Raw genomic sequence first — 15,944 nt, 5'->3', positions numbered from 1 at the left:
CCTCTTATAAAATTTACGATAAAGGTAAAAGGATCTATTTACAACTCTGTGATATCTATTACCTAGCAATGTTTTGTGTTACAATTGTGTGTTAAATAACAAAAGATGTCTTTTAAAACATTTCTGTTGAACAGCTTATACACCTAATAAAAATTTGGGGTATTGACATTCCTATAGTATTAAAATTTAAGACGTTCTATCACGTAAAAATACTCATGTAAATAAAATTAGTAGCAGTATTTTTATTAGGTGTATAAGCTGTTCAACAGAAATGTTTTAAAAGACATCTTTTGTTATTTAACACACAATTGTAACACAAAACATCGCTAGGTAATAGATATCACAGAATTGTAAATAGATCCTTTTACCTTTATCGTAAATTTTATAAGAGGTATAATTGAGAGTTTTTATACATTCATAATTGTGTATGTATCAACGCTATTATGAATCGCCAATATGTTAGAAAGTTTATTTGTGTATTGACATGTGTAATTTACTTGTGTCCTTGTGTATCTAACTTTAGGCTGATGATGGCATAGACATGCCGAAACCGGTCCCTAATATTTATGAATAAAATGTGACATTTCATTGTATATCACATTTGAATTTGTATTGAATAGGTGGAAAATCATATACTTTCATCTCTTAATTGTAAATCTTTTTTTCAATACGGACCAATTATGAAGTTTTTAATATTAAATTAACATTAAATAATGCAATGGTGTCGTGTAACAAAATGTGTGATGGAATGTTACCTAGCAACAGTACATGGAGAGCTTCACAGGCCATGGATCTGTATGTTATGGCCATTCATCAATACTTCACATCACAGCCTGCGTGGTTGCTAGGTAACATTGTGTCACACGTTTTATTGAAATGTATTTATGGCCATTTGATTTTTCCAAAGGGAAATCTAATTTTTTTTTTTTTTACAAGTTGCTTTACGTCGCTCCGACACAGACAGGTCTTATGGCAACGATGGGACAGGAAAGGCCTAGGAATGGGAAGGAATCAGCCGTGGCCTTAATTAAGGTACAGCCCCAGCATTCACCTGGTGTGAAAATGGTAAACCACGGAAAAACATCTTCAGGGCTGCCGACAGTGGGATTCGAACCTACTATCTCCCGAATACTGGATACTGGCCGCACTTAAGCGACTGCAGCTAAATTTAATAATTTAAGTTTAGTGTTTGATGTATATGCCCGTACATTTTCTCACACAAAAATAGAGTACAAGAATGTCTAAAATTAGTTGACAGAGTAGCTGTGGAAGTTGTTTTTGAATACCCTCACAATTCTTCCACTCTCGTCCAAATAGTGTTTTACTAACGTGAGTAAATCCGGTTTTGAGATTGGAAATCCCCCATTCTGGTACCGGGATAAGATATTTGGTGATAATATTTTCCTCCTTGTTAAATATGGGCTATTTGCCATGCATTCCAACATGTTTTCCACTAATATGATCACCTAACATTGACCTTTGGATACCGTATCTTTTGGCAGCTCTCTAACAGATAATTTTTGCACCTCATTATCCTCAATCACAGTTTTGAAGTGTGGATATCTGTCTCCCATTGTAACTATGTGTACACTATGGCATGGAATGCTGTTAAAAAGAGCTGTTCTTTCAGCTCGCTTGAGTTGCATAAAGCACGCTAATTTGTTTTCAAGAATAGCCAGGTGGCCAACTCGGTACAAGAATTTAATTTCTTTGAATAATTCTGTTTTATAAGAAATAAAAGTAATTATTCCTACCGTTGCTAGCAAATAGCAATACCAGGAACTCTTAACAAGAATAACGTCCATATACGATAAGCACAACCATGCTGTATTATTGAAATTTGGACAGACTCATATTGGTGTTTTCAAGGTCAGATATTTTTAACTCTGTAACATGTTACATATTTTTGGCCACTCCTGCCACGTTGAAACTGTTGGCTGAAACCTATGCTTCAACGGTGTGTATGGAAGTTGGGCCTTGTATACATTTAAGGAATAATATAAATATTTGATTAATTACAACAAAGTAGACACGCTGGTTAACTCAAGCCCAGTTGATGGTGCCTACAAATACTGAAATACTTCATTGTTTTTTTAAATTTATCCCATCCAGGACGCTGGATACCTAGCTCTCTTCTTATTAAAGCAGTTTGCATATATTGGCAAAAGTGATCTAGGAATAAGAGTATGTGAAAATATCTTCTGTAACCATTTATTTAGGTGTAGAAAGCCAAGAATAACAGCTGAGAGGATTCATCGTGCTGACCACACGACACACAATCTGCAGGCTTTCGGGCTGAGCAGTGGGCGCTTTGTAGGCCATGAGCCTTCAGGGCTGTTGCGCTATGGGGTTTGGTTTTTTGATTGATTTATCAATTCTTTTATTTATAACTTGCTTTTGCCTGCGGATTCAGATGCGTGGAAATTGATTTTGCGTCCATTTGTAGAACTGAAGAATATTAGAATCTGCATCAATCTGCATTCAGTATTTTTTTATTAACGGTGAAATATATTGGCTTCTGTTGATTTTTCAGTGGAAGTTGAACAGTTTCAGAAAAAGGATAGTAGGGGGTATGGAGAAACATAATATATTTCCAGACTCTTTCGGTAGTCTCATTGCTTTTGGTTTTAGTCGTAGAGAGATAGGAACACAATAACAGGTCAGTGTAAAAATATTCTCCACATCTCCATACACTGCCGTCTTCAAATAGATATAATCTCTCCTCACCAATCCCAGTTTTTCTCAGTTCCTAACAAATTTGTTTCTGCTTCCCAGCTTCATCAGGAGGACAGGCATCAACACTCATTTCTCCAGTTTTGACGTGGAAAGTGTAGAATAAGTAGAAAGCTGGATAAGTACAGGAGAAAGGAAGAAATATAAGATAAAGATGAATACAGGTGGTAAAAGATTAGGACACAGGACTAACAAAAAAGGAAAAAAAAGATTACAACTTGATAATAAATTGGAAGAACAAACAAGTGTTGGTTTTAACAATAAAAAATGGCAAAATCTCACAGTGAAGGATTTAAAGAATTTAGTATGAATGGCTTTGCATTCTACACAGTGAACAGAAGGCAAAACACAACTGCTACTGTTAGCAAGAGACTAACGATGTGAAATTTCTGATCATCACCTGAGGCGAGGATGAGTGATGAGACATGCATTGGACCTGTGCTCGGTATTGGTGCCCAGTGAGGGAAGTCAGTGACTATTTGTTCACTTCTCTTGGGCTGAGGGGCAGTATTCTTAAGGTTAAAAATGTTATTTTTCAGCTCCTTCTTAACAGATTGTGATAAAATCAAGTGCAAGGAAATTCATGATGTGTCTACTTAAAAAGAAAAGCAGTTTTTAGTTTTCTCAAGTCAAAGAGAATGACAGACAGACAAGACAAAAAAATGGATATCGTCTTATCATCTCTGCATTGTGTATACTATCAGCCCTCTCAAAATTGCAACCAACAAAATGAATGTATGGACAGACACGATATTCTTTAGTGTTATTAATATTAGTTGTATTTTTTAGTATGTTGCCCATTTTAAATTATTTTTCTGTTAATTCTACCCACTTCCTTTTCCCTTTATGTTTTTAGCCCTGACTTGTCTAAGGGCTAGTATTATGTATCAAGTCTATTTGCCTTGGAACTGAATGTACTGATAGTGTTAATCAATGAATCTATGTGTGGTATTCAGTTTATTTGTGTGGCCAAGATATATTTTTGATGAAACGTAGCTAATGTGGTCCTCTCTTTATATGGTGCAAACATTTCTGGTTGTAGAATGAACTGGTCTTGTCAAGTGCAATAGTAATCTGTGGTGTTTTTGTTTTGGTTTTTCTTTCACTGTTATATCTTTGTAATTGTGTGTATATTTGGGATAATTTTTGGGTTATAGTAGAATGATTTATTTTAATGAAGAAGATATATTTATGATGAGCTGAATAGAGGCTAGAGCATATATGTTACTGGAGTAATTAATTCTCAGTATCTGTGATATTCTTTTGAATTGTTTCATCTGTGATTTAGATGTTTCCTGCAGCATTAGTCAACTGCCAGTACATTGCCGTTTTTTATGATGAACATTTCATACAGCATTTTTCTATCTATACAGGCTATTGTGTTCCCTTTGGTTTAGTGAAATTAATATTAGTCTCACAGTAGTTATCATCAGTTGTTGTGGTTTGTTTAAATGTATTTTAAAAATTGGTCCTAATTATCAGATTTTAATAAGAAGCCAACATTTAACATACACTGTTCTTAAGAGAAATGCAATTATGTAAAGCAGAGGCAGCTATGTGCATCTGTAATGTCGTTAACTGATTTGTTATGGCTCATTCCTCCTTCATAAGGTTTAGGATCAGTATTTCTGAGCAGCATTACTGTAGCTAGTGTACCAAACTAACAGTCTCCCTGTTATTGTGACAGAAGTTGTGGTCTGGAGACACTAAAATTTTACACTCTGGATCCTTAAACCATGATGTATGAATATAAATTATGGACAGTTGTGATGAAACTCAAGTTTTTCATTTGAGAATTCATAACCTGAAGAAACTGACTTAGTGTATTTGCTTCTTGTACTCTGTTACACTACGTGTTCCATTCCTTTTACTAGCTAGTTCAGTCCCGCAACACTGCACTTTTATACAGTTGTGTTTAGAGAACAGCACATATTTCATAATCTTCCCTTCTCTCCTTTGACCCATGGAACTGCTTAGTCCTTTTGAGGCAAGCCACAAACTCCAGGCTATAAGAGAAACATTTAAATTGATTCAGCCTAGTTACAAATAGATAATGGATTTTTCTTTATGAAAATCTCCATGAAGAAATAACTTTGAATACCTAAATGAATGTTACCAATCCAAGCTTTTTTCTGCTATTAGTATGCTAGTAATGAACAAGCCTTATAAATGCCATGCATGTTTTGAAAGAATATTCTTTATTTACCTCTACCTTGAAAAGTAATGAGGTTAGTAAAAGCATTATGTGCAGACCATTTTACTCTTAATTTTGCCAATCTGTAATAAATTTCATTTTTTCTGTTAAGATGGAAGCTATGTTGACTTAATATAACCTTTTTTTTGTATGGTGAACACAAGATTGTATCTTGTTGTTTTTATTTTTATTTTTACAATTTTCTTTACATTGCTCTGACGTCTTATGGCAGCGATGGGATAGGAACGGGCTAGGAAAGGGAAGGAAGCGGCCTTGGCCTTAATTAAGGTACAGCCCCAGCATTTATCCTGGTGTGAAAATGGGAAAAAATGGAAAACCATCTTCAGGGCTGCCGACATTGGAGTTTGAACCCACTATCTCCTAAATGCAAGGTGATAGCTACGTGACCCAAACCATGCGGCCACTTGCTCGGTTTTGTATCTTGTGTTTGACAGTCTGAAAACTGAAAAGTTATAGTGCGTGGTATAGTAACATTATTTAAGAGATAAGGAACACGATGTATGTCCTTATAAAGCTTAATAAAGAAAGGTTGTGCAATATCTTCATACATTTAATTACAGAAATGTGGTTTAATTATAACTGTATAAAATCAACTTTGTTGTAATGAACAAGTCTTAAAATTAAGCTAAGAGACTGAATAGCATTTCCATAAATACATGCTTGATTCTTGTCACATTCCAATTCTGATTTAAAAAATAATAAAGCATAATGCTTTTATATGATACATGTATATGAGAATATTCTACGAGGATGAATCCATAAATCTTCTTCTGCTGCTTCTCCTCCTCCTTCTTCATTTCCCATTTCCAGTCTCCTGGGTCAGGTTGTACATCAAGGACCTCCACAGTTTTCTATCTCTCCATCACTCCCTTCCTCCCTCCAATATTTCTTCTACTTTTACTCCTCTCTTCCTTATACTCTCCTTCACTGTATCCGCCCATCTCTTTCTGGCCCTTCCTGTTGTCTTCCTCCTATTATTTTTCTCCATAAATATTTACTTTGGAACTCTATTCTTGTGAAATTCTCAATGAAAGACTCCACCTTTACAATACTGATATGTTTTATAATCAAGTCAACATTAATAATTAATCGGAACATGTTTTATCCGTAACTGAGGACTCTTTAGCCGAATGTATACAGATTAAGTAAAAATTAAGACAAGGACATGTTTAAAAAATGTCAAGGTAATATTAAAATAATAGATCCATGTTAATGGCATAGCCTATTAAGCTGAAAATGTTGGTTTGAGCATCAGTAGCTGGCTATTGGATAATTTCTTCATGTATCAAACACAGTAGACCAGTACAAGTTGTTTTGTCTTGATGCAGAGTAATACGAACAGGTGGAATTTTTTATTTGAATGCACAAGAAGGATGACAAGTTGTGTCAAGAGATAAAGAGGCGGTCCTAAAACGGAAATGAAAATGTACAAGCAAAGCTAAAGTAGGCAAGGTTTGAAGAAACTCGGCAAAAGAATTAGAGGCACATCTGACTACTTACGTCTTCACATATCCCGTATGCCACAGCTCGGCTTGTGTGCTGAGGTTGACTGAGTGTCGTGTGGAGGTCGCGTGTAGTGAAAGCGAGCCTGGAGGGGCAGGAGTGACAGATTAGACCTAGTAAGAGGAGAGCAGGAGTGTGTTGATTTGTTTTGAGACTGTCATGAGGAATTTATTAATTATATCCTCAATAAGCATGTTCACAACCTCAGAAATTTTATTTAAGTTGTAAATTGGGTTGCATTTCTGATCTAAATTGACAAAAATATTTATGTTGATAAAAATATTCTCTGAGATATTAAGTTGCCTTTGTTGCTGAAACAAAGAATCTGTAGAACTTGTTCTATAGAAGTGAAGGAATGGTTAGAATGTGCGAACTTATGGCGGAAAAATTGTTGTATCTTGAGACGTTAACATGTTCTTTATATCGAACAAAAATGCTTGACCTTCAACAGCAGATCTTTGTTTGAGTAACTTAGCAATGTCCATGCATTTCTGCTTCCGTTCAGCACTTAAGCACTGAGGGACCCATCATGAACAAAATTTTATCTTCTTTAAATCATTTGTAAAATACAGAATCCTGACACTGGTGAAATCCCTGTGGCTACTGAAAGTTCCTTGCATGTCATATGGTGATCTCCCTGAAGAGCATCTCCCACAAGTTTTGCACTTTGTTAGTCTTTTATTGTTTTTGGCCTTCCAGGTCATCATCTAAGCTGGTATGGTCAATGTGAAAACGAATAGCTCAACAAAAACCTGTACTAAGGTTCACGATTGTCAACAGTCACGGTACTTGACACACCTGTAGGAACCTTTTCTAGCACTTTTTATCTACACACAAATAATGCTATGGACAAAATGAACACACATGCGCCCTACTGGCATGCCTTTCACTAGTGTTGCATCATCCAAACCGCAGTACTACCAAACCATTTAGAATCACTCTGGAAATACAATCGAGGGGAATTTTTCTCGACATCACTAGGACCTAAACTTGAGATTGCCAGAGTCAGTCCTTTTCAACAGCAGATACCAGTTTGTAGCCAAAATGATCACTGGAAATGAGCGGTTTGATAATTTAGAAAATTTAATGGAAAAATATCCATTAATGTGACTGAAGTGCACTTATTTGAAGATCTACACACTTTGCCTGATGATGATCCATTTTTATAGAATGATTTGTCAAAATGTGCAAATCAGTAATTCAGAGCATGCATCACTTCACTGTTTCCATGTGCATCAACATATAAACAACCATCAGAGCTGAGAATACCATACTAAGCGAGTTGGCCCTGCGGTTAAGGTCATGCAGCTGTGAGCTTGCATTCAGGATGGGGTGGGTTCAAATTCCACTGTCAGGAGCCCTTAAGATAGTTTTCTGTAGTTTTCCATTTTCACACCAGGCAAATGCTAGGGCTGTACCTAAATTAAGGCCACGGCCGCTTACTAGCCAATCCTAGCTCCTTCCCATCCTTGTGTTGCCGAATATCTAAAATGTGTTATTGGAATGTTGAACCACTAACAAAAAATAAATAAATCACAATACCATGCTAAACTGTGTGTTGTTAAGTGAAGAAAGACTTATCACTGAGGCCACCTTCGTCTCTGTTCATAAATGAACTTCCAGTAGTGATGCTGATGTGACCAGACATAGCAACAGTTTCGACTACTATCTTAGTAACATATTCCTTACGAATGAGTATTCTATTTGCTGCAGCTTATGTTATTGCAGTTTTTCTTATGAGCATAAGAACTGTTTGTATGGCACTGGAATACAGTCCACCATGTTATGTTGTGAGCTGTGTGTTTGGACTATAAATTTATTTGTGTTTTCCTACAGTGCCGTGCAAATTAATCGAAACGCGGCAATGAAGTACACATTTTTTAATTTTTCATTTATTTACATAATACATACCTTGAGTACCTTCTAATAGCTAATATGTCCTCCTTTGTATTTTATAAGTTCTTTTACATAATTTGGCATTGATTCCACAAAATTGAGCACATATTTAGAAGTACATAATCATGAAACCATACTTTAATTAGAGACTCTGACATGCATACTTTGGTGGAATAGTGAAGTTTTGTGAGTCTCCTTTTGCAAATAGCCCACAAGTTTTGTATGGGATTTATGTCAGGAAAGTTCCCTGGCCACTCTGAAACACGAATATTGTTCTCGCTGAATTTTTTTTCACTTTCTTGAAATGCGGCAGAGAATGGAATAATATCAATAAGTTAATTTATTGAATTTACCACCTAATCAATACAATACGGTAAATTCAATAAATTAACTTATTGATATTATTCCATTCAAGTATCATCAATACGGATCAAGAATGATATTTATCACGTGTAATGATGCGGCAGAGAATTGGAATTTGCTGAAAAATTTCATCACAGTCTGGAAACGTCTTCTGCAGCTCAGGAACAACTCTTCTTTGCAGTATTTGCATGTACTGGTCAGATTTCATCATCCCTTCAACTGGTACTAAGGGTCCCAATCCTTCATGTGTGAAACACCCCTTCTGTACAGGGTGTTTTACGGTTTGTTGCAAATCATAGAAAATAACTGTCTTCCAGTATTCCATTGTCCAGTCCAGATGGCTATGTGCCTACGAAAGTTATTACTTGTGCATTTTTTCTGTTAGAAGGTGTTTCTTTACAGGTTTGTAGGCTTTCCTTTGAGCTAACAGAAGTCTACAGCAAACATTAGATACGTGCAGATTCACGCCCCTTTCTCCCAATTCACATGCTAAGTCCACAGCAATTAACCTAGGCTCTAATTTACTTCTCCTGAGGAGAAAACGGTCATCATTTGGCGTCTTTTTCGTTTTCCTGCCACAGTTCCCCGTTTTCTTTGGTGAAATTGATCCAGTTTGTTTGTACCACTGAATAATTCTATTTATAGTGCCTACACAGGCACCAAATTTAGTAGTTAATGCCTGTTTCTCACGGTAAAATTTTCTGTCAAATTTATTGTACAATAATTTAATTTTATAAAATTTCTGTTGCTCATGGTCAAATTCAAGTTTTATAAAACCTTTGATAAAAATTTTCCTAAAATAGGACATATTCTATTCCGTAAAATTTATTTTACGAAATGAACCATTCAGTGAAGCTGACATCACGATGATGCTGGCGCTAAATCGTGAGAAGACTGTGAAGCTCGATTGTAAAAAAACACTTCTTTCTAAAATGGCAAGATCTGGGTGGACTAAGGAAGCTGTTAGTGTTTTACTGGACATATACCAGAAATATCCTTGTTTGTATGAAGTTAAAACGCCACTTTACCACAACAGAAATGCAAGAAGAGAGGCAAAAAACACAATTGCCAAATTCCTATATGAATGCTGGTCTTCTATCCTCAACTAATTTTTGACCAAGGACAGCAATCCTCTACCTTCTTCTCTTCTTTTGATCCAATCCCGAGTCCAGCATTTCCTGGCATTTCTTTTCTTCCTTTTTTACCACTGTACAACATATAATTGCAGCTAAAGCAGCAAGTTTTGCTTTGTTTGTTGGAGTCATACTCTCAAACACACTCTAAGTTGAACAGCTGATTCTTGGTTTAAAAGTTTAGCAAAAGATGGCAGCACATACACATCTTAGTTCAGAAGTGAGTTCATAGATGGCCATCCCGATGCTTCCACGAATTTTATAAAATAATGTTACCGTGAGCAACACAACTTGTTTTCACCAAAACTTTTATCAAATTAATTGTACAACAAATTTTACGAAACATTTTACCGTGAGCAATAGGCATAACTCTCTTTGTGTCATAGAAGTATTTTGAGATAATGTTATAATCGCACTACGCTTCCTGGGAGTCGTATCCATTGAAGAAATATGTATTACTACCACCTCAAAAATCCTCCAAAGTGACTCACTTGGAAATAAATACCGCTTTTATCACAACAGTCACAACACTGAATAACAGTGCAGGTAATGTGTACAGAATGCTGGAACTAAAAATAAGTTATGTGTAGCACACTATCGCTAACCATTGGAAAAATAATGAAAAGAATTCCATTGTTCCAATTAATTTGCACAGGACTGTAAACAACAACTTCCCAAGGAAAACAACCTATAGTTGAAAATGCTTTATGATTGGTTTATAAAAAGCAAAGCCTTCTCTGCACAGGCAATAATGGCCCTTTGAGGAGTGGAAGGTAAAGTCTTATACTATCCATAACATCTGACATTAAGTGGAATATAGTTGTTAGCTCTGTGTCTGGCTGCGCTTAATGCGGCGCTTATTTTTGCTACAGACTGAGTGAACTAAGTATTGGAAGATGGGACTCTTCTTTCAACCTTAGTTGAGTTAATGCCAATATGGAATCAAAACAATGATGTTTATAAGTTGTGACTGAATGAATCTCAGGGCCATTTACAGTTTAAGAGAGAAGGATGAAATGTATATATGTGCTTATTTCAAGATGCTGTTCCTTGAATTAATCCTTTGAGTGATTTTGATGGTCAAATAATTGGAACAGAATTAATGACTGCTTACACATCATCTGAATTGATGATTGCAGCTCCAGAAGTAGAAATCCTATTTCTTATTAAAATGGGTAATAGCCTACTCCAACTAATTGAAAAAAGAGTTATGGTATGTATCAAGTACAGTTTTGGCAAGTTGGTGCACCTGCCCATTTTGTGATACTTGTTTGTATTTTTCTAAACATCATCTTTCTAGGGTGGCATATTGGCCATGGATCTCAAACATCACTGACACCATTACTATCCCAAGTCCTGACTCGATCACATGGAACAACAGCCTGTGGGAATATCTTTCACTTTTTTTTTTTTTTTTTTTTAAATGCTCAGGCACTCTTGATACGAGTTCAGTGGCCATATTAGTGGGTAGTTTCACTGCCAAACTAATGACCAACTGTGTGCTGCTACAAGAGCCATCATTGCAAATATAACACCAACTATGTTGCCGAAAAATGTTGCAAAGGACTCAGAGACTCCACAAAGACAACATTGGAGCTCGCACACTTTTTAATTTTGTTGTTGTTTGTTGTTTAAAGGGGCCTAACATCGAGGTCATCGGCCCCTTTTTAATTTTACTAGATAAATAGGGGACTTGCGTCGCACAATGTACAATTTTAATTATTTCATAATTTAAAATTCATTTGCACATGATGGTCCTATTTTGCTACAACTTTCTCCTTCTCTTTATGTTATTCAGTTCCTTTTCTTTCTGTTTGCTATTGATTTCCATTATTACTGTGTGTCGTTTATTTCACACCCTGCAATCTGGAAATGGATATGGATAGTTTCTTGTATCTTATGGTATACATTCACTTTTTACTTTGTTCATGATCAGAGAACGAGAGAGAGAGAGAGAGAGAGAGAGAGTTTATTTCTTCAGTGACACCTAGGCCATCTATGACAGCTAATGGTGAACCTTTTGAGGATCCAACCAGCCTTCAGGGTGAATACCCAACACAACAACAATCTCCAGGCACTTGCATGCAAGTCTAGTGGCCGTGTTGATGGGTGGTTTCTTTGGTCAAGGAGTTTGTTACTCCATCCCTCAGAGGCAGAGATCATTATGCAAGTGCATCTGTTCCTGTGTCCAGTGTAATAACTGCATTTTCTGTGTATGGTATGATGATTGTATGGCCTCGGCCACCATGTGGAAGCACTTTAATATTATGCCATCTGACTGCTTGTTTGTTAATTTTGATGTTCCATTGTACTCTAGGCCTGCCTAGATGGCAAAGTAAACTGAATCTCTCTTAGGCACCTATGAGCGAATTTTGAATGATTTTTTTCTGATAAACACTAAATATAATACCAGAGATCTTTTACATGTCATATGCAGTGCCAGATGGACTTTTTTTCTGTCCTTAAAACATCTGACTACCTCTGCCGGGTTTGAACCCCTGATCCATAGAAGGAACGTGATGATGATGATGATGATGATGATCATGATGTAGAGTGTTAGTGAATAGCATAACTCCTGTTCATTAACACCAAGGGATCTGCTCAAGGCTATACCCTCTTTTCATATGAATGCTGCAGAAAGGCTTGGAATTGAATTGAACCCATGCTTTTGACATATAATCTAGTGATTGTGAATTGTCACCACCTTTTGTGCCCAGCCAGCTAATATTCTGATGGTGAAAAGTTCCACCAACAGAACTCACTTGAACCACAGTGTTAGGCTATAAAGATCAGATGCCTCAACAAGATACTACTGAAACATCTGAATGTAACCTGGATATTTGATGTCACGTGGAAATTTTATTTTCATTAATCGTAAAGAGCAAATTTTCAGATTGTTATTTTAAAATTCACTCATGGTTTTTTCATTACAATTTTTAAACATCTATAACTTTCAGTTATTGACTTTGTACTTCTACTCTTTTATATAAATCAGCTTTTAAAAAATATATATATTTGCTTTTATGTTGCACCGACACAGATAGGTCTTATGGCGATGATGGGATAGGAAAGGCCTAGGAGTGGGAAGGGAGCAGCCGTGGCCTTAATTAAGGTACAGCCTGGTGTGAAAATGGGAAACCACAGAAAAATATAAATTTAACTAAATATAAATCAGCTAGAATTAAGAGAAGTGTGTTTAAAATGTTGTGATATGTCATGGAGTGACCAGCAAATACCCCTAATATTACAAAACTTTACTAGTCCTGAGATTAGGGACATGTTAAATTTTAATATTTAGTCTTTTTTGCAAACTTGAAAGGAAAGGTATCACATTTGAGTAAATATTTAGGCATCAAGATTTTAGAAAGTGCAGGAGATGAGGGAACAGCAATAGGTGCTATCTTATGTGTTTATTTCTATTGCAGCATATTCTCATCTTTTTTTCTCATCTCTCTTGATTTATTTAAAATGGTTTAACATGAGGCCATCAGAAGCTGTCCCTTAATTTATATTCAGTTGTAGAAATATTTTATAGAATAATGCTCCCTGCTTCTATGTTCATAGACATGGAATAGCTCATAGTATGGTGCTTCATAAATTGGGAGAAAATGTCACTTTGTATTCATGTTTGGAGCATAAATGGTTCATTTGATGTGACAAGGCTCAAGATATTCTATACACTGGCTGTTGTGAAAATTTCTTCCTTCTTGTACTGAAATCTAAGAAGTATGGGTTGTAGGGTAAGAAACAGTGTACAATACAAGTGAATGTATATTTTATTTTATTTTTTAATGGTACCGGTACAGTAATTATGTAATTTCTAAGCTTGATTTAAGTTGATGTGAGTAATACATACTCAGGTGGAGAATTACACTATTATAATCTTCAGTGTATAACATTTTATTGTGTGCTTGCTTTACATGAACCTGTTAAACAGTATATGCTAATATTGTACTAACAAGTAAGCTATAATACAATCTGTGTAAGTGATGATGAAATGAGTGTTCATGCTGATATTTTTTTGACAACTTACATTTATCTTCTCACCAGTGCTTTTGTCTGTAACTTTACTGTTCCTTATCATTTTATATGGCCAAAATATATTTTGAACAGTAAATGACTCCTTTTTCCCTTCCTGATTGTACCAATTGAGAGGATTTACAGGCAGATGATGAAACATTAGTGTGTAATACAGTGTTGATTGCAACATAAATGTGGAGTAAATTGCTTTTTGCATCAAACATATACTGTATGATCTCTCTTTTCCATGCACCTGTATAATTCCAAACAAATCAATTATTATTGTCAATTTATTTAGCTTTCAGGGATATTTGTAATTATTCAGAGATGTTAATATTGGAGATGCATTGCAGTGATGTGTGTGTGTGTTTTAGTTGGCTGCTCAGCTAAAGAATTACCAGTTCTTTGTGATCTATTAATATGGCCTAATTTTTAAGTACTTCACTGAGCACTTAATTTGTGTTGACTGATTTGAATATAGCAGAAGTGAAGATATTTTAACACTTTTGTTTGTTAGTTTTACTTGAGTTAAAGAAGTCACCTTTGTATAACACCAAAGAGGTTTTGTTCCATAAAAGGAGAATGGAGATAAATAATATGGATGAATCAATCAGAGAAACATTTATCGAACTCCTGATGGCCTTTTCCTTCCTTACTGATCAAAATGGAGGGCCTCTTCCTTATGGCTAGTCAGTGCTCATGTGACTGTTTAAGACATTCTTTCTAGTAATGTGTGCGAGATATATTATGGTACCAATATAAATGATCCGTTATTGGACATTATAAATTTTCAGTATGGATTTTTATGGCTAGCTTCCTAGGTATGTTGAACATTTTCATGCCATAAAGTACCAGAAATTTTCTGCAATGAGCCAACATATGGCCGATTTTGGACACTTTTCAAACCATGGAGAAACACATGATTATTCTGCATCAAGCCAACAAGAGTAAATTATTAAACTACCTTGAGAGTCTATACATTGACATAGACCAAGGAAATGAGCCTACCTATAATTTGAACTTCTTTTATTTGAACGAGATATCACAAACATGTAATATTACCTCTTCTGCCGTGTAATATGGTGTCTTATGAATGTTGGTCAGGAATTGAAAAGAAGACCATAAAGTTACCAAAGATTGTGTGCAATGTAGAATATGGCTAACAAGTTTCAGTTCTCTAGAATTACCTGGCAGGTTAAGTTTTAATCTGCCTCTCAAAGTGCTTAGTAATTTACCCTTAAGGTTATCATAACCCAGATGTCATTGAATGGAAATAACTTTTTACAGGATAGGTAAATTATCTGCTCCTTTACCAGCAGATGGTAGAACCAACCCTGAATGTGCGCAAGCATGAGTGAAAAATCAGTTAAGTCATAAGAAATTCATCAATTTTTTATTATGAATTCTTAATGACTCATTTTTAGTGTATTTTTAGGTGTAATATTGGTGAAAACCTTATTTAGTACTTCTCCATTAATGTGGTTTTAAAAAAACCTAATTTTTTCAATCTCAGATTTTATCTCTAATTGTTTGTAGGGGAGACCAGGGCAAAATGATCCTTGTAAGGTAAATTTATGCATATAATGCATGAATATCTCAGTACGTTAAAGAAAATTATATATATGGTTAGGTGCACATATTAACTATTATTGAATTTTGTTTTTGAATTTTATACCATAAATACAATACAAAATATACCCATATGCAAATTTAGTTGAGGGGATCATTTTGCCCCCAAGGTCTCGTGCAATATGATCCCTCATTTTCGTAGATGGTTCAATATCTTTGTACTTGCCTTAAGATTTACTACAACGGTGTATACTCTATGCCATATGTTTGGAACAATTTATTTAACATATGGGAATAGCAGAGGAACATAAAATATACAAAATGAAATAATTCAGAAATTATTTATCTATTTGTTTATTCATCACAAAGTATAAAAATAAAATGTTAAAATATTGTTTTCGAGAACGAATGAAATAATAAAAACAAGAGGATGACTAGACATTTAACTTCCTACAATTTCATGCAAATCCTTTTCTGACAGGCCCACAGTTCGGCCTATCACAAATGAAATC

This window comes from Anabrus simplex, chromosome 3 (genome assembly GCF_040414725.1).
Source record: "Anabrus simplex isolate iqAnaSimp1 chromosome 3, ASM4041472v1, whole genome shotgun sequence".
In the NCBI taxonomy this organism is placed as follows: Eukaryota; Metazoa; Arthropoda; class Insecta; order Orthoptera; family Tettigoniidae; genus Anabrus; species Anabrus simplex.
Note: the sequence above shows the minus strand (reverse complement) of the source record.